Genomic DNA, 22,840 nt, shown 5'->3' on the forward strand with positions numbered 1-22,840 from the left:
GGTGATTTCACTAGTTTCTACTTGATAAGAGTGTCTTTGGGAGTTTGATGTCGAAACGAAGCTGAAGATCAATTTTGCCAGTTAGTAAATAATCCCAATGAGATTATGATAACAAGACAGATTATACTTAACTGAATTCCAGGGGTCTGAGAAACCAAGACACGCTGGGTGATCTTTGTCAAGTATGCAACAGAGATAGTGTTGCCAACAAAAGGTTAAAAAGATCTAGCTAGGAGTTGAACCTAGAATCTTGTGATCCGTAGTCAGATGCGTTATCCATTGCGCCACTAGCCCTGACCATCTCCCTAATGTTGGTATAATTACTTCAAATTGGCCTTACTCCGAAAAACCAGAGTACATCACTGTCAAAACTACAATAGCAAAGAATACTGCTGCTATGACATGGAATCGAACCAGGGTTACTGCGATCACAACGCAGAGTACTCACCACTATACGATCATAGCCACTGACTCCTGCAGAGACCCTTCAAGACACATTCACCTTCTTCTTCTTCATGGGAGGCACTAAGATCCAGGAAGAACAAGACTAATTGGATGCCCATTCATCGACAACTGTTAAACATGAGCAAGTAGTATGAGATGTTCAAATATTTGTCCAGAAGTTTTCCTTACATCAGAGTCGATAAAACAGATTATGACAGCAGTTCAATGGTAATGCAGTTTTACGACTGACCATGGTGATTTCACTAGTTTCTACTTGATAAGAGTGTCTTTGGGAGTTTGATGTCGAAACGAAGCTGAAGATCAATTTTGCCAGTTAGTAAATAATCCCAATGAGATTATGATAACAAGACAGATTATACTTAACTGAATTCCAGGGGTCTGAGAAACCAAGACATGCTGGGTGATCTTTGTCAAGTATGCAACAGAGATAGTGTTGCCAACAAAAGGTTAAAAAGAGCTAGCTAGGAGTTGAACCTAGAATCTTGTGATCCGTAGTCAGATGCGTTATCCATTGCACCACTAGCCCTGACCATCACCCTAATGTTGGTATAATTACTTCAAATTGGCATTGCTCCGAAAAACCAGAGTACATCACTGTCAAAACTACAATAGCAAAGAATACTGCTGCTATGACCTGGAATCGAACCAGGGTTACTGCGACCACAACGCAGAGTACTCACCACTATACGATCATAGCCACTGACTCCTGCAAAGACCCTTCAAGACACATTCACCTTCTTCTTCTTCATGGGAGGCACTAAGATCCAGGAAGAACAAGACTAATTGGATGCCCATTCATCGACAACTGTTAAACATGAGCAAGTAGTATGAGATGTTCAAATATTTGTCCAGAAGTTTTCCTTACATCAGAGTCGATAAAACAGATTATGACAGCAGTTCAATGGTAATGCAGTTTTACGACTGACCATGGTGATTTCACTAGTTTCTACTTGATAAGAGTGTCTTTGGGAGTTTGATGTCGAAACGAAGCTGAAGATCAATTTTGCCAGTTAGTAAATAATCCCAATGAGATTATGATAACAAGACAGATTATACTTAACTGAATTCCAGGGGTCTGAGAAACCAAGACACGCCGGGTGATCGTTGTCAAGTATGCAACAGAGATAGTGTTGCCAACAAAAGGTTAAAAAGAGCTAGCTAGGAGTTGAACCTAGAATCTTCTGATCCGTAGTCAGATGCGTTATCCATTGCGCCACTAGCCCTGACAACTGCCCTACTGTTGGTATAATTACTTCAAATTGGCCTTACTCCGAAAAACCAGAGTACATCACTGTCAAAACTACAATAGCAAAAGATACTGCTGCTATGACCTGGAATCGATCCAGGGTTACTGCGACCTCAACGCAGAGTACTCACCACTATACGATCATAGCCACTGACCCCTGCAAAGACCCTTCAAGACACATTCACCTTCTTCTTCTTCATGGGAGGCACTAAGATCCAGGAAGAACAAGACTAATTGGATGCCCATTCATCGACAACTGTTAAACATGAGCAAGTAGTATGAGATGTTCAAATATTTGTCCAGAAGTTTTCCTTACATCAGAGTCGATAAAACAGATTATGACAGCAGTTCAATGGTAATGCAGTTTTACGACTGACCATGGTGATTTCACTAGTTTCTACTTGATAAGAGTGTCTTTGGGAGTTTGATGTCGAAACGAAGCTGAAGATCAATTTTGCCAGTTAGTAAATAATCCCAATGAGATTATGATAACAAGACAGATTATACTTAACTGAATTCCAGGGGTCTGAGAAACCAAGACACGCTGGGTGATCTTTGTCAAGTATGCAACAGAGATAGTGTTGCCAACAAAAGGTTAAAAAGAGCTAGCTAGGAGTTGAACCTAGAATCTTGTGATCCGTAGTCAGATGCATTATCCATTGCGCCACTAGCCCTGACCATCTCCCTAAAGTTGGTATAATTACTTCAAATTGGCATTGCTCCGAAAAACCAGAGTACATCACTGTCAAAACTACAATAGCAAAGAATACTGCTGCTATGACCTGGAATCGAACCAGGGTTACTGCGACCACAACGCAGAGTACTCACCACTATACGATCATAGCCACTGACTCCTGCAGGGACCCTTCAAGACACATTCACCTTCTTCTTCTTCATGGGAGGCACTAAGATCCAGGAAGAACAAGACTAATTGGATGCCCATTCATCGACAACTGTTAAACATGAGCAAGTAGTATGAGATGTTCAAATATTTGTCCAGAAGTTTTCCTTACATCAGAGTCGATAAAACAGATTATGACAGCAGTTCAATGGTAATGCAGTTTTACGACTGACCATGGTGATTTCACTAGTTTCTACTTGATAAGAGTGTCTTTGGGAGTTTGATGTCGAAACGAAGCTGAAGATCAATTTTGCCAGTTAGTAAATAATCCCAATGAGATTATGATAACAAGACAGATTATACTTAACTGAATTCCAGGGGTCTGAGAAACCAAGACATGCTGGGTGATCTTTGTCAAGTATGCAACAGAGATAGTGTTGCCAACAAAAGGTTAAAAAGAGCTAGCTAGGAGTTGAACCTAGAATCTTGTGATCCGTAGTCAGATGCGTTATCCATTGCACCACTAGCCCTGACCATCACCCTAATGTTGGTATAATTACTTCAAATTGGCATTGCTCCGAAAAACCAGAGTACATCACTGTCAAAACTACAATAGCAAAGAATACTGCTGCTATGACCTGGAATCGAACCAGGGTTACTGCGACCACAACGCAGAGTACTCACCACTATACGATCATAGCCACTGACTCCTGCAAAGACCCTTCAAGACACATTCACCTTCTTCTTCTTCATGGGAGGCACTAAGATCCAGGAAGAACAAGACTAATTGGATGCCCATTCATCGACAACTGTTAAACATGAGCAAGTAGTATGAGATGTTCAAATATTTGTCCAGAAGTTTTCCTTACATCAGAGTCGATAAAACAGATTATGACAGCAGTTCAATGGTAATGCAGTTTTACGACTGACCATGGTGATTTCACTAGTTTCTACTTGATAAGAGTGTCTTTGGGAGTTTGATGTCGAAACGAAGCTGAAGATCAATTTTGCCAGTTAGTAAATAATCCCAATGAGATTATGATAACAAGAAAGATTATACTTAACTGAATTTCAGGGGTCTGAGAAACCAAGACACGCCGGGTGATCGTTGTAAAGTATGCAACAGAGATAGTGTTGCCAACAAAAGGTTAAAAAGAGCTAGCTAGGAGTTGAACCTAGAATCTTCTGATTCCGTAGTCAGATGCGTTATCCATTGCGCCACTAGCCCTGACCACTGCCCTAATGTTGGTATAATTACTTCAAATTGGCATTACTCCGAAAAACCAGAGTACATCACTGTCAAAACTACAATAGCAAAGAATACTGCTGCTATGACCTGGAATCGAACCAGGGTTACTGCGACCACAACGCAGAGTACTCACCACTATACGATCATAGCCACTGACCTCTGCAGAGACCCTTCAAGACACATTCACCTTCTTCTTCTTCATGGGAGGCACTAAGATCCAGGAAGAACAAGACTAATTGGATGCCCATTCATCGACAACTGTTAAACATGAGCAAGTAGTATGAGATGTTCAAATATTTGTCCAGAAGTTTTCCTTACATCAGAGTCGATAAAACAGATTATGACAGCAGTTCAATGGTAATGCAGTTTTACGACTGACCATGGTGATTTCACTAGTTTCTACTTGATAAGAGTGTCTTTGGGAGTTTGATGTCGAAACGAAGCTGAAGATCAATTTTGCCAGTTAGTAAATAATCCCAATGAGATTATGATAACAAGACAGATTATACTTAACTGAATTCCAGGGGTCTGAGAAACCAAGACACGCCGGGTGATCTTTGTCAAGTATGCAACAGAGATAGTGTTGCCAACAAAAGGTTAAGAAGAGCTAGCTAGGAGTTGAACCTAGAATCTTCTGATCCGTAGTCAGATGCGTTATCCATTGCGCCACTAGCCCTGACCACCACCCTAATGTTGGTATAATTACTTCAAATTAGCATTGCTCCGAAAAACCAGAGTACATCACTGTCAAAACTACAATAGCAAAGAATACTGCTGCTATGACCTGGAATCGAACCAGGGTTACTGCGACCACAACACAGAGTACTCACCACTATACGATCATAGCCACTGACTTCTGCAGAGACCCTTCAAGACACATTCACCTTCTTCTTCTTCATGGGAGGCACTAAGATCCAGGAAGAACAAGACTAATTGGATGCCCATTCATCGACAACTGTTAAACATGAGCAAGTAGTATGAGATGTTCAAATATTTGTCCAGAAGTTTTCCTTACATCAGAGTCGATAAAACAGATTATGACAGCAGTTCAATGGTAATGCAGTTTTACGACTGACCATGGTGATTTCACTAGTTTCTACTTGATAAGAGTGTCTTTGGGAGTTTGATGTCGAAATGAAGCTGAAGATCAATTTTGCCAGTTAGTAAATAATCCCAATGAGATTATGATAACAAGAAAGATTATACTTAACTGAATTTCAGGGGTCTGAGGAACCAAGACACGCCGGGTGATCGTTGTCAAGTATGCAACAGAGATAGTGTTGCCAACAAAAGGTTAAAAAGAGCTAGCTAGGAGTTGAACCTAGAATCTTGTGATCCGTAGTCAGATGCGTTATCCATTGCACCACTAGCCCTGACCATCACCCTAATGTTGGTATAATTACTTCAAATTGGCATTGCTCCGAAAAACCAGAGTACATCACTGTCAAAACTACAATAGCAAAGAATACTGCTGCTATGACCTGGAATCGAACCAGGGTTACTGCGACCACAACGCAGAGTACTCACCACTATACGATCATAGCCACTGACTCCTGCAAAGACCCTTCAAGACACATTCACCTTCTTCTTCTTCATGGGAGGCACTAAGATCCAGGAAGAACAAGACTAATTGGATGCCCATTCATCGACAACTGTTAAACATGAGCAAGTAGTATGAGATGTTCAAATATTTGTCCAGAAGTTTTCCTTACATCAGAGTCGATAAAACAGATTATGACAGCAGTTCAATGGTAATGCAGTTTTACGACTGACCATGGTGATTTCACTAGTTTCTACTTGATAAGAGTGTCTTTGGGAGTTTGATGTCGAAACGAAGCTGAAGATCAATTTTGCCAGTTAGTAAATAATCCCAATGAGATTATGATAACAAGACAGATTATACTTAACTGAATTCCAGGGGTCTGAGAAACCAAGACACGCCGGGTGATCGTTGTCAAGTATGCAACAGAGATAGTGTTGCCAACAAAAGGTTAAGAAGAGCTAGCTAGGAGTTGAACCTAGAATCTTCTGATCCGTAGTCAGATGCGTTATCCATTGCGCCACTAGCCCTGACCACCACCCTAATGTTGGTATAATTACTTCAAATTAGCATTGCTCCGAAAAACCAGAGTACATCACTGTCAAAACTACAATAGCAAAGAATACTGCTGCTATGACCTGGAATCGAACCAGGGTTACTGCGACCACAACACAGAGTACTCACCACTATACGATCATAGCCACTGACTTCTGCAGAGACCCTTCAAGACACATTCACCTTCTTCTTCTTCATGGGAGGCACTAAGATCCAGGAAGAACAAGACTAATTGGATGCCCATTCATCGACAACTGTTAAACATGAGCAAGTAGTATGAGATGTTCAAATATTTGTCCAGAAGTTTTCCTTACATCAGAGTCGATAAAACAGATTATGACAGCAGTTCAATGGTAATGCAGTTTTACGACTGACCATGGTGATTTCACTAGTTTCTACTTGATAAGAGTGTCTTTGGGAGTTTGATGTCGAAACGAAGCTGAAGATCAATTTTGCCAGTTAGTAAATAATCCCAATGAGATTATGATAACAAGACAGATTATACTTAACTGAATTCCAGGGGTCTGAGAAACCAAGACATGCTGGGTGATCTTTGTCAAGTATGCAACAGAGATAGTGTTGCCAACAAAAGGTTAAAAAGAGCTAGCTAGGAGTTGAACCTAGAATCTTGTGATCCGTAGTCAGATGCGTTATCCATTGCACCACTAGCCCTGACCATCACCCTAATGTTGGTATAATTACTTCAAATTGGCATTGCTCCGAAAAACCAGAGTACATCACTGTCAAAACTACAATAGCAAAGAATACTGCTGCTATGACCTGGAATCGAACCAGGGTTACTGCGACCACAACGCAGAGTACTCACCACTATACGATCATAGCCACTGACTCCTGCAAAGACCCTTCAAGACACATTCACCTTCTTCTTCTTCATGGGAGGCACTAAGATCCAGGAAGAACAAGACTAATTGGATGCCCATTCATCGACAACTGTTAAACATGAGCAAGTAGTATGAGATGTTCAAATATTTGTCCAGTCGATAAAACAGATTATGACAGCAGTTCAATGGTAATGCAGTTTTACGACTGACCATGGTGATTTCACTAGTTTCTACTTGATAAGAGTGTCTTTGGGAGTTTGATGTCGAAACGAAGCTGAAGATCAATTTTGCCAGTTAGTAAATAATCCCAATGAGATTATGATAACAAGAAAGATTATACTTAACTGAATTTCAGGGGTCTGAGAAACCAAGACACGCCGGGTGATCGTTGTAAAGTATGCAACAGAGATAGTGTTGCCAACAAAAGGTTAAAAAGAGCTAGCTAGGAGTTGAACCTAGAATCTTCTGATTCCGTAGTCAGATGCGTTATCCATTGCGCCACTAGCCCTGACCACTGCCCTAATGTTGGTATAATTACTTCAAATTGGCATTACTCCGAAAAACCAGAGTACATCACTGTCAAAACTACAATAGCAAAGAATACTGCTGCTATGACCTGGAATCGAACCAGGGTTACTGCGACCACAACGCAGAGTACTCACCACTATACGATCATAGCCACTGACCTCTGCAGAGACCCTTCAAGACACATTCACCTTCTTCTTCTTCATGGGAGGCACTAAGATCCAGGAAGAACAAGACTAATTGGATGCCCATTCATCGACAACTGTTAAACATGAGCAAGTAGTATGAGATGTTCAAATATTTGTCCAGAAGTTTTCCTTACATCAGAGTCGATAAAACAGATTATGACAGCAGTTCAATGGTAATGCAGTTTTACGACTGACCATGGTGATTTCACTAGTTTCTACTTGATAAGAGTGTCTTTGGGAGTTTGATGTCGAAACGAAGCTGAAGATCAATTTTGCCAGTTAGTAAATAATCCCAATGAGATTATGATAACAAGACAGATTATACTTAACTGAATTCCAGGGGTCTGAGAAACCAAGACACGCCGGGTGATCTTTGTCAAGTATGCAACAGAGATAGTGTTGCCAACAAAAGGTTAAGAAGAGCTAGCTAGGAGTTGAACCTAGAATCTTCTGATCCGTAGTCAGATGCGTTATCCATTGCGCCACTAGCCCTGACCACCACCCTAATGTTGGTATAATTACTTCAAATTAGCATTGCTCCGAAAAACCAGAGTACATCACTGTCAAAACTACAATAGCAAAGAATACTGCTGCTATGACCTGGAATCGAACCAGGGTTACTGCGACCACAACACAGAGTACTCACCACTATACGATCATAGCCACTGACTTCTGCAGAGACCCTTCAAGACACATTCACCTTCTTCTTCTTCATGGGAGGCACTAAGATCCAGGAAGAACAAGACTAATTGGATGCCCATTCATCGACAACTGTTAAACATGAGCAAGTAGTATGAGATGTTCAAATATTTGTCCAGAAGTTTTCCTTACATCAGAGTCGATAAAACAGATTATGACAGCAGTTCAATGGTAATGCAGTTTTACGACTGACCATGGTGATTTCACTAGTTTCTACTTGATAAGAGTGTCTTTGGGAGTTTGATGTCGAAATGAAGCTGAAGATCAATTTTGCCAGTTAGTAAATAATCCCAATGAGATTATGATAACAAGAAAGATTATACTTAACTGAATTTCAGGGGTCTGAGGAACCAAGACACGCCGGGTGATCGTTGTCAAGTATGCAACAGAGATAGTGTTGCCAACAAAAGGTTAAAAAGAGCTAGCTAGGAGTTGAACCTAGAATCTTGTGATCCGTAGTCAGATGCGTTATCCATTGCACCACTAGCCCTGACCATCACCCTAATGTTGGTATAATTACTTCAAATTGGCATTGCTCCGAAAAACCAGAGTACATCACTGTCAAAACTACAATAGCAAAGAATACTGCTGCTATGACCTGGAATCGAACCAGGGTTACTGCGACCACAACGCAGAGTACTCACCACTATACGATCATAGCCACTGACTCCTGCAAAGACCCTTCAAGACACATTCACCTTCTTCTTCTTCATGGGAGGCACTAAGATCCAGGAAGAACAAGACTAATTGGATGCCCATTCATCGACAACTGTTAAACATGAGCAAGTAGTATGAGATGTTCAAATATTTGTCCAGAAGTTTTCCTTACATCAGAGTCGATAAAACAGATTATGACAGCAGTTCAATGGTAATGCAGTTTTACGACTGACCATGGTGATTTCACTAGTTTCTACTTGATAAGAGTGTCTTTGGGAGTTTGATGTCGAAACGAAGCTGAAGATCAATTTTGCCAGTTAGTAAATAATCCCAATGAGATTATGATAACAAGACAGATTATACTTAACTGAATTCCAGGGGTCTGAGAAACCAAGACACGCCGGGTGATCGTTGTCAAGTATGCAACAGAGATAGTGTTGCCAACAAAAGGTTAAAAAGAGCTAGCTAGGAGTTGAACCTAGAATCTTCTGATCCGTAGTCAGATGCGTTATCCATTGCGCCACTAGCCCTGACCATCTCCCTAAAGTTGGTATAATTACTTCAAATTGGCATTGCTCCGAAAAACCAGAGTACATCACTGTCAAAACTACAATAGCAAAGAATACTGCTGCTATGACCTGGAATCGAACCAGGGTTACTGCGACCACAACGCAGAGTACTCACCACTATACGATCATAGCCACTGACTCCTGCAGGGACCCTTCAAGACACATTCACCTTCTTCTTCTTCATGGGAGGCACTAAGATCCAGGAAGAACAAGACTAATTGGATGCCCATTCATCGACAACTGTTAAACATGAGCAAGTAGTATGAGATGTTCAAATATTTGTCCAGAAGTTTTCCTTACATCAGAGTCGATAAAACAGATTATGACAGCAGTTCAATGGTAATGCAGTTTTACGACTGACCATGGTGATTTCACTAGTTTCTACTTGATAAGAGTGTCTTTGGGAGTTTGATGTCGAAACGAAGCTGAAGATCAATTTTGCCAGTTAGTAAATAATCCCAATGAGATTATGATAACAAGACAGATTATACTTAACTGAATTCCAGGGGTCTGAGAAACCAAGACATGCTGGGTGATCTTTGTCAAGTATGCAACAGAGATAGTGTTGCCAACAAAAGGTTAAAAAGAGCTAGCTAGGAGTTGAACCTAGAATCTTGTGATCCGTAGTCAGATGCGTTATCCATTGCACCACTAGCCCTGACCATCACCCTAATGTTGGTATAATTACTTCAAATTGGCATTGCTCCGAAAAACCAGAGTACATCACTGTCAAAACTACAATAGCAAAGAATACTGCTGCTATGACCTGGAATCGAACCAGGGTTACTGCGACCACAACGCAGAGTACTCACCACTATACGATCATAGCCACTGACTCCTGCAAAGACCCTTCAAGACACATTCGCCTTCTTCTTCTTCATGGGAGGCACTAAGATCCAGGAAGAACAAGACTAATTGGATGCCCATTCATCGACAACTGTTAAACATGAGCAAGTAGTATGAGATGTTCAAATATTTGTCCAGAAGTTTTCCTTACATCAGAGTCGATAAAACAGATTATGACAGCAGTTCAATGGTAATGCAGTTTTACGACTGACCATGGTGATTTCACTAGTTTCTACTTGATAAGAGTGTCTTTGGGAGTTTGATGTCGAAACGAAGCTGAAGATCAATTTTGCCAGTTAGTAAATAATCCCAATGAGATTATGATAACAAGAAAGATTATACTTAACTGAATTTCAGGGGTCTGAGAAACCAAGACACGCCGGGTGATCGTTGTAAAGTATGCAACAGAGATAGTGTTGCCAACAAAAGGTTAAAAAGAGCTAGCTAGGAGTTGAACCTAGAATCTTCTGATTCCGTAGTCAGATGCGTTATCCATTGCGCCACTAGCCCTGACCACTGCCCTAATGTTGGTATAATTACTTCAAATTGGCATTACTCCGAAAAACCAGAGTACATCACTGTCAAAACTACAATAGCAAAGAATACTGCTGCTATGACCTGGAATCGAACCAGGGTTACTGCGACCACAACGCAGAGTACTCACCACTATACGATCATAGCCACTGACCTCTGCAGAGACCCTTCAAGACACATTCACCTTCTTCTTCTTCATGGGAGGCACTAAGATCCAGGAAGAACAAGACTAATTGGATGCCCATTCATCGACAACTGTTAAACATGAGCAAGTAGTATGAGATGTTCAAATATTTGTCCAGAAGTTTTCCTTACATCAGAGTCGATAAAACAGATTATGACAGCAGTTCAATGGTAATGCAGTTTTACGACTGACCATGGTGATTTCACTAGTTTCTACTTGATAAGAGTGTCTTTGGGAGTTTGATGTCGAAACGAAGCTGAAGATCAATTTTGCCAGTTAGTAAATAATCCCAATGAGATTATGATAACAAGACAGATTATACTTAACTGAATTCCAGGGGTCTGAGAAACCAAGACACGCCGGGTGATCTTTGTCAAGTATGCAACAGAGATAGTGTTGCCAACAAAAGGTTAAGAAGAGCTAGCTAGGAGTTGAACCTAGAATCTTCTGATCTGTAGTCAGATGCGTTATCCATTGCGCCACTAGCCCTGACCACCACCCTAATGTTGGTATAATTACTTCAAATTAGCATTGCTCCGAAAAACCAGAGTACATCACTGTCAAAACTACAATAGCAAAGAATACTGCTGCTATGACCTGGAATCGAACCAGGGTTACTGCGACCACAACACAGAGTACTCACCACTATACGATCATAGCCACTGACTTCTGCAGAGACCCTTCAAGACACATTCACCTTCTTCTTCTTCATGGGAGGCACTAAGATCCAGGAAGAACAAGACTAATTGGATGCCCATTCATCGACAACTGTTAAACATGAGCAAGTAGTATGAGATGTTCAAATATTTGTCCAGAAGTTTTCCTTACATCAGAGTCGATAAAACAGATTATGACAGCAGTTCAATGGTAATGCAGTTTTACGACTGACCATGGTGATTTCACTAGTTTCTACTTGATAAGAGTGTCTTTGGGAGTTTGATGTCGAAATGAAGCTGAAGATCAATTTTGCCAGTTAGTAAATAATCCCAATGAGATTATGATAACAAGAAAGATTATACTTAACTGAATTTCAGGGGTCTGAGGAACCAAGACACGCCGGGTGATCGTTGTCAAGTATGCAACAGAGATAGTGTTGCCAACAAAAGGTTAAAAAGAGCTAGCTAGGAGTTGAACCTAGAATCTTCTGATCCATAGTCAGATGCGTTATCCATTGCGCCACTAGCCCTGACCACTGCCCTAATGTTGGTATAATTACTTCAAATTGGCCTTACTCCGAAAAACCAGAGTACATCACTGTCAAAACTACAATAGCAAAGGATACTGCTGCTATGACCTGGAATCGATCCAGGGTTACTGCGATCACAACGCAGAGTACTCACCACTATACGATCATAGCCACTGACCTCTGCAGAGACCCTTCAAGACACATTCACCTTCTTCTTCTTCATGGGAGGCACTAAGATCCAGGAAGAACAAGACTAATTGGATGCCCATTCATCGACAACTGTTAAACATGAGCAAGTAGTATGAGATGTTCAAATATTTGTCCAGAAGTTTTCCTTACATCAGAGTCGATAAAACAGATTATGACAGCAGTTCAATGGTAATGCAGTTTTACGACTGACCATGGTGATTTCACTAGTTTCTACTTGATAAGAGTGTCTTTGGGAGTTTGATGTCGAAACGAAGCTGAAGATCAATTTTGCCAGTTAGTAAATAATCCCAATGAGATTATGATAACAAGACAGATTATACTTAACTGAATTCCAGGGGTCTGAGAAACCAAGACACGCTGGGTGATCTTTGTCAAGTATGCAACAGAGATAGTGTTGCCAACAAAAGGTTAAAAAGAGCTAGCTAGGAGTTGAACCTAGAATCTTGTGATCCGTAGTCAGATGCGTTATCCATTGCGCCACTAGCCCTGACCATCACCTTAAAGTTGGTATAATTACTTCAAATTAGCATTGCTCCGAAAAACCAGAGTACATCACTGTCAAAACTACAATAGCAAAGAATACTGCTGCTATGACCTGGAATCGAACCAGGGTTACTGCGACCACAACGCAGAGTACTCACCACTATACGATCATAGCCACTGACCTCTGCAGAGACCCTTCAAGACACATTCACCTTCTTCTTCTTCATGGGAGGCACTAAGATCCAGGAAGAACAAGACTAATTGGATGCCCATTCATCGACAACTGTTAAACATGAGCAAGTAGTATGAGATGTTCAAATATTTGTCCAGAAGTTTTCCTTACATCAGAGTCGATAAAACAGATTATGACAGCAGTTCAATGGTAATGCAGTTTTACGACTGACCATGGTGATTTCACTAGTTTCTACTTGATAAGAGTGTCTTTGGGAGTTTGATGTCGAAACGAAGCTGAAGATCAATTTTGCCAGTTAGTAAATAATCCCAATGAGATTATGATAACAAGACAGATTATACTTAACTGAATTCCAGGGGTCTGAGAAACCAAGACACGCCGGGTGATCTTTGTCAAGTATGCAACAGAGATAGTGTTGCCAACAAAAGGTTAAAAAGAGCTAGCTAGGAGTTGAACCTAGAATCTTCTGATCCGTAGTCAGATGCGTTATCCATTGCGCCGCTAGCCCTGACCATCACCCTAATGTTGGTATAATTGCTTCAAATTGGCATTACTCCGAAAAACCAGAGTAAATCACTGTCAAAACTACAATAGCAAAGAATACTGCTGCTATGACCTGGAATCCAACCAGGGTTACTGCGACCACAACGCAGAGTACTCACCACTATACGATCATAGCCACTGACTCCTGTAGGGACCCTTCAAGACACATTCACCTTCTTCTTCTTCATGGGAGGCACTAAGATCCAGGAAGAACAAGACTAATTGGATGCCCATTCATCGACAACTGTTAAACATGAGCAAGTAGTATGAGATGTTCAAATATTTGTCCAGAAGTTTTCCTTACATCAGAGTCGATAAAACAGATTATGACAGCAGTTCAATGGTAATGCAGTTTTACGACTGACCATGGTGATTTCACTAGTTTCTACTTGATAAGAGTGTCTTTGGGAGTTTGATGTCGAAACGAAGCTGAAGATCAATTTTGCCAGTTAGTAAATAATCCCAATGAGATTATGATAACAAGACAGATTATACTTAACTGAATTCCAGGGGTCTGAGAAACCAAGACATGCTGGGTGATCTTTGTCAAGTATGCAACAGAGATAGTGTTGCCAACAAAAGGTTAAAAAGAGCTAGCTAGGAGTTGAACCTAGAATCTTGTGATCCGTAGTCAGATGCGTTATCCATTGCACCACTAGCCCTGACCATCACCCTAATGTTGGTATAATTACTTCAAATTGGCATTGCTCCGAAAAACCAGAGTACATCACTGTCAAAACTACAATAGCAAAGAATACTGCTGCTATGACCTGGAATCGAACCAGGGTTACTGCGACCACAACGCAGAGTACTCACCACTATACGATCATAGCCACTGACTCCTGCAAAGACCCTTCAAGACACATTCACCTTCTTCTTCTTCATGGGAGGCACTAAGATCCAGGAAGAACAAGACTAATTGGATGCCCATTCATCGACAACTGTTAAACATGAGCAAGTAGTATGAGATGTTCAAATATTTGTCCAGAAGTTTTCCTTACATCAGAGTCGATAAAACAGATTATGACAGCAGTTCAATGGTAATGCAGTTTTACGACTGACCATGGTGATTTCACTAGTTTCTACTTGATAAGAGTGTCTTTGGGAGTTTGATGTCGAAACGAAGCTGAAGATCAATTTTGCCAGTTAGTAAATAATCCCAATGAGATTATGATAACAAGAAAGATTATACTTAACTGAATTTCAGGGGTCTGAGAAACCAAGACACGCCGGGTGATCGTTGTAAAGTATGCAACAGAGATAGTGTTGCCAACAAAAGGTTAAAAAGAGCTAGCTAGGAGTTGAACCTAGAATCTTCTGATTCCGTAGTCAGATGCGTTATCCATTGCGCCACTAGCCCTGACCACTGCCCTAATGTTGGTATAATTACTTCAAATTGGCATTACTCCGAAAAACCAGAGTACATCACTGTCAAAACTACAATAGCAAAGAATACTGCTGCTATGACCTGGAATCGAACCAGGGTTACTGCGACCACAACGCAGAGTACTCACCACTATACGATCATAGCCACTGACCTCTGCAGAGACCCTTCAAGACACATTCACCTTCTTCTTCTTCATGGGAGGCACTAAGATCCAGGAAGAACAAGACTAATTGGATGCCCATTCATCGACAACTGTTAAACATGAGCAAGTAGTATGAGATGTTCAAATATTTGTCCAGAAGTTTTCCTTACATCAGAGTCGATAAAACAGATTATGACAGCAGTTCAATGGTAATGCAGTTTTACGACTGACCATGGTGATTTCACTAGTTTCTACTTGATAAGAGTGTCTTTGGGAGTTTGATGTCGAAACGAAGCTGAAGATCAATTTTGCCAGTTAGTAAATAATCCCAATGAGATTATGATAACAAGACAGATTATACTTAACTGAATTCCAGGGGTCTGAGAAACCAAGACACGCCGGGTGATCTTTGTCAAGTATGCAACAGAGATAGTGTTGCCAACAAAAGGTTAAGAAGAGCTAGCTAGGAGTTGAACCTAGAATCTTCTGATCTGTAGTCAGATGCGTTATCCATTGCGCCACTAGCCCTGACCACCACCCTAATGTTGGTATAATTACTTCAAATTAGCATTGCTCCGAAAAACCAGAGTACATCACTGTCAAAACTACAATAGCAAAGAATACTGCTGCTATGACCTGGAATCGAACCAGGGTTACTGCGACCACAACACAGAGTACTCACCACTATACGATCATAGCCACTGACTTCTGCAGAGACCCTTCAAGACACATTCACCTTCTTCTTCTTCATGGGAGGCACTAAGATCCAGGAAGAACAAGACTAATTGGATGCCCATTCATCGACAACTGTTAAACATGAGCAAGTAGTATGAGATGTTCAAATATTTGTCCAGAAGTTTTCCTTACATCAGAGTCGATAAAACAGATTATGACAGCAGTTCAATGGTAATGCAGTTTTACGACTGACCATGGTGATTTCACTAGTTTCTACTTGATAAGAGTGTCTTTGGGAGTTTGATGTCGAAATGAAGCTGAAGATCAATTTTGCCAGTTAGTAAATAATCCCAATGAGATTATGATAACAAGAAAGATTATACTTAACTGAATTTCAGGGGTCTGAGGAACCAAGACACGCCGGGTGATCGTTGTCAAGTATGCAACAGAGATAGTGTTGCCAACAAAAGGTTAAAAAGAGCTAGCTAGGAGTTGAACCTAGAATCTTCTGATCCATAGTCAGATGCGTTATCCATTGCGCCACTAGCCCTGACCACTGCCCTAATGTTGGTATAATTACTTCAAATTGGCCTTACTCCGAAAAACCAGAGTACATCACTGTCAAAACTACAATAGCAAAGGATACTGCTGCTATGACCTGGAATCGATCCAGGGTTACTGCGATCACAACGCAGAGTACTCACCACTATACGATCATAGCCACTGACCTCTGCAGAGACCCTTCAAGACACATTCACCTTCTTCTTCTTCATGGGAGGCACTAAGATCCAGGAAGAACAAGACTAATTGGATGCCCATTCATCGACAACTGTTAAACATGAGCAAGTAGTATGAGATGTTCAAATATTTGTCCAGAAGTTTTCCTTACATCAGAGTCGATAAAACAGATTATGACAGCAGTTCAATGGTAATGCAGTTTTACGACTGACCATGGTGATTTCACTAGTTTCTACTTGATAAGAGTGTCTTTGGGAGTTTGATGTCGAAACGAAGCTGAAGATCAATTTTGCCAGTTAGTAAATAATCCCAATGAGATTATGATAACAAGACAGATTATACTTAACTGAATTCCAGGGGTCTGAGAAACCAAGACACGCTGGGTGATCTTTGTCAAGTATGCAACAGAGATAGTGTTGCCAACAAAAGGTTAAAAAGAGCTAGCTAGGAGTTGAACCTAGAATCTTGTGATCCGTAGTCAGATGCGTTATCCATTGCGCCACTAGCCCTGACCATCACCTTAAAGTTGGTATAATTACTTCAAATTAGCATTGCTCCGAAAAACCAGAGTACATCACTGTCAAAACTACAATAGCAAAGAATACTGCTGCTATGACCTGGAATCGAACCAGGGTTACTGCGACCACAACGCAGAGTACTCACCACTATACGATCATAGCCACTGACCTCTGCAGAGACCCTTCAAGACACATTCACCTTCTTCTTCTTCATGGGAGGCACTAAGATCCAGGAAGAACAAGACTAATTGGATGCCCATTCATCGACAACTGTTAAACATGAGCAAGTAGTATGAGATGTTCAAATATTTGTCCAGAAGTTTTCCTTACATCAGAGTCGATAAAACAGATTATGACAGCAGTTCAATGGTAATGCAGTTTTACGACTGACCATGGTGATTTCACTAGTTTCTACTTGATAAGAGTGTCTTTGGGAGTTTGATGTCGAAACGAAGCTGAAGATCAATTTTGCCAGTTAGTAAATAATCCCAATGAGATTATGATAACAAGACAGATTATACTTAACTGAATTCCAGGGGTCTGAGAAACCAAGACACGCCGGGTGATCTTTGTCAAGTATGCAACAGAGATAGTGTTGCCAACAAAAGGTTAAAAAGAGCTAGCTAGGAGTTGAACCTAGAATCTTCTGATCCGTAGTCAGATGCGTTATCCATTGCGCCGCTAGCCCTGACCATCACCCTAATGTTGGTATAATTTCTTCAAATTAGCATTGCTCCGAAAAACCAGAGTACATCACTGTCAAAACTATAATAGCAAAGAATACTGTTGCTATGACCTGGAATCGAACCAGGGTTACTGCGACCACAACGCAGAGTACTCACCACTATACGATCATAGCCACTGACTCCTGTAGAGACCCTTCAAGACACATTCACCTTCTTCTTCTTCATGGGAGGCACTAAGATCCAGGAAGAACAAGACTAATTGGATGCCCATTCATCGACAACTGTTAAACATGAGCAAGTAGTATGAGATGTTCAAATATTTGTCCAGAAGTTTTCCTTACATCAGAGTCGATAAAACAGATTATGACAGCAGTTCAATGGTAATGCAGTTTTACGACTGACCATGGTGATTTCACTAGTTTCTACTTGATAAGAGTGTCTTTGGGAGTTTGATGTCGAAACGAAGCTGAAGATCAATTTTGCCAGTTAGTAAATAATCCCAATGAGATTATGATAACAAGACAGATTATACTTAACTGAATTCCAGGGGTCTGAGAAACCAAGACACGCCGGGTGATCTTTGTCAAGTATGCAACAGAGATAGTGTTGCCAACAAAAGGTTAAGAAGAGCTAGCTAGGAGTTGAACCTAGAGTCTTCTGATCCGTAGTCAGATGCGTTATCCATTGCGCCACTAGCCCTGACCACCACCCTAAAGTTGGTATAATTACTTCAAATTAGCATTGCTCCGAAAAACCAGAGTACATCACTGTCAAAACTACAATAGCAAAGAATACTGCTACTATGACCTGGAATCGAACCAGGGTTACTGCGACCACAACGCAGAGTACTCACCACTATACGATCATAGCCACTGACTCCTGCAGAGACCCTTCAAGACACATTCACCTTCTTCTTCTTCATGGGAGGCACTAAGATCCAGGAAGAACAAGACTGATTGGATGCCCATTCATCGACAACTGTTAAACATGAGCAAGTAGTATGAGATGTTCAAATATTTGTCCAGAAGTTTTCCTTACATCAGAGTCGATAAAACAGATTATGACAGCAGGTCAATGGTAATGCAGTTTTACGACTGACCATGGTGATTTCAATAGTTTCTACTTGATAAGAGTGTCTTTGGGAGTTTGATGTCGAAACGAAGCTGAAGATCAATTTTGCCAGTTAGTAAATAATCCCAATGAGATTATGATAACAAGACAGATTATACTTAACTGAATTCCAGGGGTCTGAGAAACCAAGACACGCTGGGTGATCTTTGTCAAGTATGCAACAGAGATAGTGTTGCCAACAAAAGGTTAAAAAGAGCTAGCTAGGAGTTGAACCTAGAATCTTGTGATCCATAGTCAGATGCGTTATCCATTGCGCCACTAGCCCTGACCATCACCCTAATGTTGGTATAATTACTTCAAATTGGCATTGCTCCGAAAAACCAGAGTACATCACTGTCAAAACTACAATAGCAAAGAATACTGCTGCTATGACCTGGAATCGAACCAGGGTTACTGCGACCACAACGCAGAGTACTCACCACTATACGATCATAGCCACTGACTCCTGCAAAGACCCTTCAAGACACATTCACCTTCTTATTCTTCATGGGAGGCACTAAGATCCAGGAAGAACAAGACTAATTGGATGCCCATTCATCGACAACTGTTAAACATGAGCAAGTAGTATGAGATGTTCAAATATTTGTCCAGAAGTTTTCCTTACATCAGAGTCGATAAAACAGATTATGACAGCAGTTCAATGGTAATGCAGTTTTACGACTGACCATGGTGATTTCACTAGTTTCTACTTGATAAGAGTGTCTTTGGGAGTTTGATGTCGAAACGAAGCTGAAGATCAATTTTGCCAGTTAGTAAATAATCCCAATGAGATTATGATAACAAGAAAGATTATACTTAACTGAATTTCAGGGGTCTGAGAAACCAAGACACGCCGGGTGATCGTTGTCAAGTATGCAACAGAGATAGTGTTGCCAACAAAAGGTTAAAAAGAGCTAGCTAGGAGTTGAACCTAGAATCTTCTGATTCCGTAGTCAGATGCGTTATCCATTGCGCCACTAGCCCTGACCACTGCCCTAATGTTGGTATAATTACTTCAAATTGGCATTACTCCGAAAAACCAGAGTACATCACTGTCAAAACTACAATAGCAAAGAATACTGCTGCTATGACCTGGAATCGAACCAGGGTTACTGCGACCACAACGCAGAGTACTCACCACTATACGATCATAGCCACTGACTCCTGCAGGGACCCTTCAAGACACATTCACCTTCTTCTTCTTCATGGGAGGCACTAAGATCCAGGAAGAACAAGACTAATTGGATGCCCATTCATCGACAACTGTTAAACATGAGCAAGTAGTATGAGATGTTCAAATATTTGTCCAGAAGTTTTCCTTACATCAGAGTCGATAAAACAGATTATGACAGCAGTTCAATGGTAATGCAGTTTTACGACTGACCATGGTGATTTCAATAGTTTCTACTTGATAAGAGTGTCTTTGGGAGTTTGATGTCGAAACGAAGCTGAAGATCAATTTTGCCAGTTAGTAAATAATCCCAATGAGATTATGATAACAAGACAGATTATACTTAACTGAATTCCAGGGGTCTGAGAAACCAAGACACGCCGGGTGATCTTTGTCAAGTATGCAACAGAGATAGTGTTGCCAACAAAAGGTTAAGAAGAGCTAGCTAGGAGTTGAACCTAGAGTCTTCTGATCCGTAGTCAGATGCGTTATCCATTGCGCCACTAGCCCTGACCACCACCCTAATGTTGGTATAATTACTTCAAATTAGCATTGCTCCGAAAAACCAGAGTACATCACTGTCAAAACTACAATAGCAAAGAATACTTCTGCTATGACCTGGAATCGAACCAGGGTTACTGCGACCACAACGCAGAGTACTCACCACTATACGATCATAGCCACTGACTCCTGCAGAGACCCTTCAAGACACATTCAACTTCTTCTTCTTTATGGGAGGCACTAAGATCCAGGAAGAACAAGACTAATTGGATGCCCATTCATCGACAACTGTTAAACATGAGCAAGTAGTATGAGATGTTCAAATATTTGTCCAGAAGTTTTCCTTACATCAGAGTCGATAAAACAGATTATGACAGCAGGTCAATGGTAATGCAGTTTTACGACTGACCATGGTGATTTCACTAGTTTCTACTTGATAAGAGTGTCTTTGGGAGTTTGATGTCGAAACGAAGCTGAAGATCAATTTTGCCAGTTAGTAAATAATCCCAATGAGATTATGATAACAAGACAGATTATACTTAACTGAATTCCAGGGGTCTGAGAAACCAAGACACGCCGGGTGATCTTTGTCAAGTATGCAACAGAGATAGTGTTGCCAAAAAAAGGTTAAAAAGAGCTAGCTAGGAGTTGAACCTAGAATCTTGTGATCCATAGTCAGATGCGTTATCCATTGCGCCACTAGCCCTGACCATCACCCTAAAGTTGGTATAATTACTTCAAATTAGCATTGCTCCGAAAAACCAGAGTACATCACTGTCAAAACTACAATAGCAAAGAATACTGCTGCTATGACCTGGAATCGAACCAGGGTTACTGCGACCACAACGCAGAGTACTCACCACTATACGATCATAGCCACTGACCTCTGCACAGACCCTTCAAGACACATTCACCTTCTTCTTCTTCATGGGAGGCACTAAGATCCAGGAAGAACAAGACTAATTGGATGCCCATTCATCGACAACTGTTAAACATGAGCAAGTAGTATGAGATGTTCAAATATTTGTCCAGAAGTTTTCCTTACATCAGAGTCGATAAAACAGATTATGACAGCAGTTCAATGGTAATGCAGTTTTACGACTGACCATGGTGATTTCACTAGTTTCTACTTGATAAGAGTGTCTTTGGGAGTTTGATGTCGAAACGAAGCTGAAGATCAATTTTGCCAGTTAGTAAATAATCCCAATGAGATTATGATAACAAGACAGATTATACTTAACTGAATTCCAGGGGTCTGAGAAACCAAGACACGCTGGGTGATCTTTGTCAAGTATGCAACAGAGATAGTGTTGCCAACAAAAGGTTAAAAAGAGCTAGCTAGGAGTTGAACCTAGAATCTTGTGATCCATAGTCAGATGCGTTATCCATTGCGCCACTAGCCCTGACCATCACCCTAAAGTTGGTATAATTACTTCAAATTAGCATTGCTCCGAAAAACCAGAGTACATCACTGTCAAAACTACAATAGCAAAGAATACTGCTGCTATGACCTGGAATCGAACCAGGGTTACTGCGACCACAACGCAGAGTACTCACCACTATACGATCATAGCCACTGACCTCTGCACAGACCCTTCAAGACACATTCACCTTCTTCTTCTTCATGGGAGGCACTAAGATCCAGGAAGAACAAGACTAATTGGATGCCCATTCATCGACAACTGTTAAACATGAGCAAGTAGTATGAGATGTTCAAATATTTGTCCAGAAGTTTTCCTTACATCAGAGTCGATAAAACAGATTATGACAGCAGTTCAATGGTAATGCAGTTTTACGACTGACCATGGTGATTTCACTAGTTTCTACTTGATAAGAGTGTCTTTGGGAGTTTGATGTCGAAACGAAGCTGAAGATCAATTTTGCCAGTTAGTAAATAATCCCAATGAGATTATGATAACAAGACAGATTATACTTAACTGAATTCCAGGGGTATGAGAAAACAAGACATGCCGGGTGATCTTTGTCAAGTATGCAACAGAGATAGTGTTGCCAACAAAAGTTTAAAAAGAGCTAGCTAGGAGTTGAACCTAGAATCTTCTGATCCGTAGTCAGATGCGTTATCCATTGCGCCACTAGCCCTGACCACCACCCTAATGTTGGTATAATTACTTTAAATTAGCATTGCTCCGAAAAACCAGAGTACATCACTGTCAAAACTACAATAGCAAAGAATACTGCTGCTATGACCTGGAATCGAACCAGGGTTACTGCGACCACAACGCAGAGTACTCACCACTATACGATCATAGCCACTGACTAAGAAGAGACCCTTCAAGACACATTCAACTTCTTCTTCTTTATGGGAGGCATTAAGATCCAGGAAGAACAAGACTAAT

At 40.9% G+C, this 22,840-nt stretch overlaps 48 non-coding genes across 48 annotated transcripts; all 48 read right to left on the bottom strand.

The window, feature by feature from the left end:
- Window positions 1-1,090: 1,090 nt before the first annotated feature.
- Window positions 1,091-1,162, bottom strand: trnah-gug (transfer RNA histidin (anticodon GUG)). The gene has a single exon. It is a non-coding gene; the product is annotated as a tRNA-His (tRNA).
- A 453-nt stretch (window positions 1,163-1,615) lies between these two features.
- trnar-acg (transfer RNA arginine (anticodon ACG)) lies at window positions 1,616-1,688 on the bottom strand. Its single transcript has one exon. It is a non-coding gene; the product is annotated as a tRNA-Arg (tRNA).
- A 796-nt stretch (window positions 1,689-2,484) lies between these two features.
- Window positions 2,485-2,556, bottom strand: trnah-gug (transfer RNA histidin (anticodon GUG)). The gene has a single exon. It is a non-coding gene; the product is annotated as a tRNA-His (tRNA).
- Window positions 2,557-3,181: 625 nt separating this feature from the next.
- On the bottom strand, window positions 3,182-3,253 carry trnah-gug (transfer RNA histidin (anticodon GUG)). The gene has a single exon. It is a non-coding gene; the product is annotated as a tRNA-His (tRNA).
- A 453-nt stretch (window positions 3,254-3,706) lies between these two features.
- On the bottom strand, window positions 3,707-3,780 carry trnar-acg (transfer RNA arginine (anticodon ACG)). The gene has a single exon. It is a non-coding gene; the product is annotated as a tRNA-Arg (tRNA).
- Window positions 3,781-3,879: 99 nt separating this feature from the next.
- Window positions 3,880-3,951, bottom strand: trnah-gug (transfer RNA histidin (anticodon GUG)). The gene has a single exon. It is a non-coding gene; the product is annotated as a tRNA-His (tRNA).
- A 453-nt stretch (window positions 3,952-4,404) lies between these two features.
- trnar-acg (transfer RNA arginine (anticodon ACG)) lies at window positions 4,405-4,477 on the bottom strand. Its single transcript has one exon. It is a non-coding gene; the product is annotated as a tRNA-Arg (tRNA).
- Window positions 4,478-4,576: 99 nt separating this feature from the next.
- Window positions 4,577-4,648, bottom strand: trnah-gug (transfer RNA histidin (anticodon GUG)). The gene has a single exon. It is a non-coding gene; the product is annotated as a tRNA-His (tRNA).
- Window positions 4,649-5,273: 625 nt separating this feature from the next.
- Window positions 5,274-5,345, bottom strand: trnah-gug (transfer RNA histidin (anticodon GUG)). Its single transcript has one exon. It is a non-coding gene; the product is annotated as a tRNA-His (tRNA).
- A 453-nt stretch (window positions 5,346-5,798) lies between these two features.
- Window positions 5,799-5,871, bottom strand: trnar-acg (transfer RNA arginine (anticodon ACG)). The gene has a single exon. It is a non-coding gene; the product is annotated as a tRNA-Arg (tRNA).
- A 99-nt stretch (window positions 5,872-5,970) lies between these two features.
- Window positions 5,971-6,042, bottom strand: trnah-gug (transfer RNA histidin (anticodon GUG)). The gene has a single exon. It is a non-coding gene; the product is annotated as a tRNA-His (tRNA).
- A 625-nt stretch (window positions 6,043-6,667) lies between these two features.
- trnah-gug (transfer RNA histidin (anticodon GUG)) lies at window positions 6,668-6,739 on the bottom strand. The gene has a single exon. It is a non-coding gene; the product is annotated as a tRNA-His (tRNA).
- A 433-nt stretch (window positions 6,740-7,172) lies between these two features.
- trnar-acg (transfer RNA arginine (anticodon ACG)) lies at window positions 7,173-7,246 on the bottom strand. The gene has a single exon. It is a non-coding gene; the product is annotated as a tRNA-Arg (tRNA).
- A 99-nt stretch (window positions 7,247-7,345) lies between these two features.
- Window positions 7,346-7,417, bottom strand: trnah-gug (transfer RNA histidin (anticodon GUG)). Its single transcript has one exon. It is a non-coding gene; the product is annotated as a tRNA-His (tRNA).
- A 453-nt stretch (window positions 7,418-7,870) lies between these two features.
- trnar-acg (transfer RNA arginine (anticodon ACG)) lies at window positions 7,871-7,943 on the bottom strand. Its single transcript has one exon. It is a non-coding gene; the product is annotated as a tRNA-Arg (tRNA).
- Window positions 7,944-8,042: 99 nt separating this feature from the next.
- On the bottom strand, window positions 8,043-8,114 carry trnah-gug (transfer RNA histidin (anticodon GUG)). Its single transcript has one exon. It is a non-coding gene; the product is annotated as a tRNA-His (tRNA).
- Window positions 8,115-8,739: 625 nt separating this feature from the next.
- On the bottom strand, window positions 8,740-8,811 carry trnah-gug (transfer RNA histidin (anticodon GUG)). The gene has a single exon. It is a non-coding gene; the product is annotated as a tRNA-His (tRNA).
- Window positions 8,812-9,264: 453 nt separating this feature from the next.
- trnar-acg (transfer RNA arginine (anticodon ACG)) lies at window positions 9,265-9,337 on the bottom strand. Its single transcript has one exon. It is a non-coding gene; the product is annotated as a tRNA-Arg (tRNA).
- A 99-nt stretch (window positions 9,338-9,436) lies between these two features.
- trnah-gug (transfer RNA histidin (anticodon GUG)) lies at window positions 9,437-9,508 on the bottom strand. The gene has a single exon. It is a non-coding gene; the product is annotated as a tRNA-His (tRNA).
- A 625-nt stretch (window positions 9,509-10,133) lies between these two features.
- trnah-gug (transfer RNA histidin (anticodon GUG)) lies at window positions 10,134-10,205 on the bottom strand. Its single transcript has one exon. It is a non-coding gene; the product is annotated as a tRNA-His (tRNA).
- A 453-nt stretch (window positions 10,206-10,658) lies between these two features.
- trnar-acg (transfer RNA arginine (anticodon ACG)) lies at window positions 10,659-10,732 on the bottom strand. The gene has a single exon. It is a non-coding gene; the product is annotated as a tRNA-Arg (tRNA).
- A 99-nt stretch (window positions 10,733-10,831) lies between these two features.
- Window positions 10,832-10,903, bottom strand: trnah-gug (transfer RNA histidin (anticodon GUG)). Its single transcript has one exon. It is a non-coding gene; the product is annotated as a tRNA-His (tRNA).
- A 453-nt stretch (window positions 10,904-11,356) lies between these two features.
- On the bottom strand, window positions 11,357-11,429 carry trnac-aca (transfer RNA cysteine (anticodon ACA)). The gene has a single exon. It is a non-coding gene; the product is annotated as a tRNA-Cys (tRNA).
- Window positions 11,430-11,528: 99 nt separating this feature from the next.
- On the bottom strand, window positions 11,529-11,600 carry trnah-gug (transfer RNA histidin (anticodon GUG)). Its single transcript has one exon. It is a non-coding gene; the product is annotated as a tRNA-His (tRNA).
- A 453-nt stretch (window positions 11,601-12,053) lies between these two features.
- On the bottom strand, window positions 12,054-12,126 carry trnah-aug (transfer RNA histidin (anticodon AUG)). The gene has a single exon. It is a non-coding gene; the product is annotated as a tRNA-His (tRNA).
- Window positions 12,127-12,225: 99 nt separating this feature from the next.
- trnah-gug (transfer RNA histidin (anticodon GUG)) lies at window positions 12,226-12,297 on the bottom strand. Its single transcript has one exon. It is a non-coding gene; the product is annotated as a tRNA-His (tRNA).
- Window positions 12,298-12,922: 625 nt separating this feature from the next.
- On the bottom strand, window positions 12,923-12,994 carry trnah-gug (transfer RNA histidin (anticodon GUG)). The gene has a single exon. It is a non-coding gene; the product is annotated as a tRNA-His (tRNA).
- A 453-nt stretch (window positions 12,995-13,447) lies between these two features.
- Window positions 13,448-13,520, bottom strand: trnar-acg (transfer RNA arginine (anticodon ACG)). The gene has a single exon. It is a non-coding gene; the product is annotated as a tRNA-Arg (tRNA).
- A 796-nt stretch (window positions 13,521-14,316) lies between these two features.
- Window positions 14,317-14,388, bottom strand: trnah-gug (transfer RNA histidin (anticodon GUG)). Its single transcript has one exon. It is a non-coding gene; the product is annotated as a tRNA-His (tRNA).
- A 453-nt stretch (window positions 14,389-14,841) lies between these two features.
- trnar-acg (transfer RNA arginine (anticodon ACG)) lies at window positions 14,842-14,915 on the bottom strand. The gene has a single exon. It is a non-coding gene; the product is annotated as a tRNA-Arg (tRNA).
- Window positions 14,916-15,014: 99 nt separating this feature from the next.
- On the bottom strand, window positions 15,015-15,086 carry trnah-gug (transfer RNA histidin (anticodon GUG)). The gene has a single exon. It is a non-coding gene; the product is annotated as a tRNA-His (tRNA).
- A 453-nt stretch (window positions 15,087-15,539) lies between these two features.
- Window positions 15,540-15,612, bottom strand: trnac-aca (transfer RNA cysteine (anticodon ACA)). The gene has a single exon. It is a non-coding gene; the product is annotated as a tRNA-Cys (tRNA).
- Window positions 15,613-15,711: 99 nt separating this feature from the next.
- trnah-gug (transfer RNA histidin (anticodon GUG)) lies at window positions 15,712-15,783 on the bottom strand. Its single transcript has one exon. It is a non-coding gene; the product is annotated as a tRNA-His (tRNA).
- A 453-nt stretch (window positions 15,784-16,236) lies between these two features.
- On the bottom strand, window positions 16,237-16,309 carry trnah-aug (transfer RNA histidin (anticodon AUG)). Its single transcript has one exon. It is a non-coding gene; the product is annotated as a tRNA-His (tRNA).
- A 99-nt stretch (window positions 16,310-16,408) lies between these two features.
- Window positions 16,409-16,480, bottom strand: trnah-gug (transfer RNA histidin (anticodon GUG)). Its single transcript has one exon. It is a non-coding gene; the product is annotated as a tRNA-His (tRNA).
- A 625-nt stretch (window positions 16,481-17,105) lies between these two features.
- Window positions 17,106-17,177, bottom strand: trnah-gug (transfer RNA histidin (anticodon GUG)). Its single transcript has one exon. It is a non-coding gene; the product is annotated as a tRNA-His (tRNA).
- Window positions 17,178-17,630: 453 nt separating this feature from the next.
- On the bottom strand, window positions 17,631-17,703 carry trnar-acg (transfer RNA arginine (anticodon ACG)). Its single transcript has one exon. It is a non-coding gene; the product is annotated as a tRNA-Arg (tRNA).
- Window positions 17,704-17,802: 99 nt separating this feature from the next.
- trnah-gug (transfer RNA histidin (anticodon GUG)) lies at window positions 17,803-17,874 on the bottom strand. The gene has a single exon. It is a non-coding gene; the product is annotated as a tRNA-His (tRNA).
- Window positions 17,875-18,327: 453 nt separating this feature from the next.
- On the bottom strand, window positions 18,328-18,400 carry trnar-acg (transfer RNA arginine (anticodon ACG)). Its single transcript has one exon. It is a non-coding gene; the product is annotated as a tRNA-Arg (tRNA).
- A 796-nt stretch (window positions 18,401-19,196) lies between these two features.
- On the bottom strand, window positions 19,197-19,268 carry trnah-gug (transfer RNA histidin (anticodon GUG)). Its single transcript has one exon. It is a non-coding gene; the product is annotated as a tRNA-His (tRNA).
- Window positions 19,269-19,721: 453 nt separating this feature from the next.
- On the bottom strand, window positions 19,722-19,795 carry trnar-acg (transfer RNA arginine (anticodon ACG)). The gene has a single exon. It is a non-coding gene; the product is annotated as a tRNA-Arg (tRNA).
- Window positions 19,796-19,894: 99 nt separating this feature from the next.
- On the bottom strand, window positions 19,895-19,966 carry trnah-gug (transfer RNA histidin (anticodon GUG)). Its single transcript has one exon. It is a non-coding gene; the product is annotated as a tRNA-His (tRNA).
- Window positions 19,967-20,419: 453 nt separating this feature from the next.
- On the bottom strand, window positions 20,420-20,492 carry trnar-acg (transfer RNA arginine (anticodon ACG)). The gene has a single exon. It is a non-coding gene; the product is annotated as a tRNA-Arg (tRNA).
- Window positions 20,493-20,591: 99 nt separating this feature from the next.
- trnah-gug (transfer RNA histidin (anticodon GUG)) lies at window positions 20,592-20,663 on the bottom strand. Its single transcript has one exon. It is a non-coding gene; the product is annotated as a tRNA-His (tRNA).
- Window positions 20,664-21,288: 625 nt separating this feature from the next.
- On the bottom strand, window positions 21,289-21,360 carry trnah-gug (transfer RNA histidin (anticodon GUG)). The gene has a single exon. It is a non-coding gene; the product is annotated as a tRNA-His (tRNA).
- A 625-nt stretch (window positions 21,361-21,985) lies between these two features.
- Window positions 21,986-22,057, bottom strand: trnah-gug (transfer RNA histidin (anticodon GUG)). The gene has a single exon. It is a non-coding gene; the product is annotated as a tRNA-His (tRNA).
- A 453-nt stretch (window positions 22,058-22,510) lies between these two features.
- Window positions 22,511-22,583, bottom strand: trnar-acg (transfer RNA arginine (anticodon ACG)). Its single transcript has one exon. It is a non-coding gene; the product is annotated as a tRNA-Arg (tRNA).
- A 99-nt stretch (window positions 22,584-22,682) lies between these two features.
- Window positions 22,683-22,754, bottom strand: trnah-gug (transfer RNA histidin (anticodon GUG)). The gene has a single exon. It is a non-coding gene; the product is annotated as a tRNA-His (tRNA).
- Window positions 22,755-22,840: the final 86 nt, after the last annotated feature.

Source organism: Urocampus carinirostris, chromosome 8 (assembly GCF_059441175.1).
Source record: "Urocampus carinirostris isolate Australia breed hairy pipefish chromosome 8, RoL_Ucar_1.0, whole genome shotgun sequence".
NCBI lineage: Eukaryota > Metazoa > Chordata > Actinopteri > Syngnathiformes > Syngnathidae > Urocampus > Urocampus carinirostris.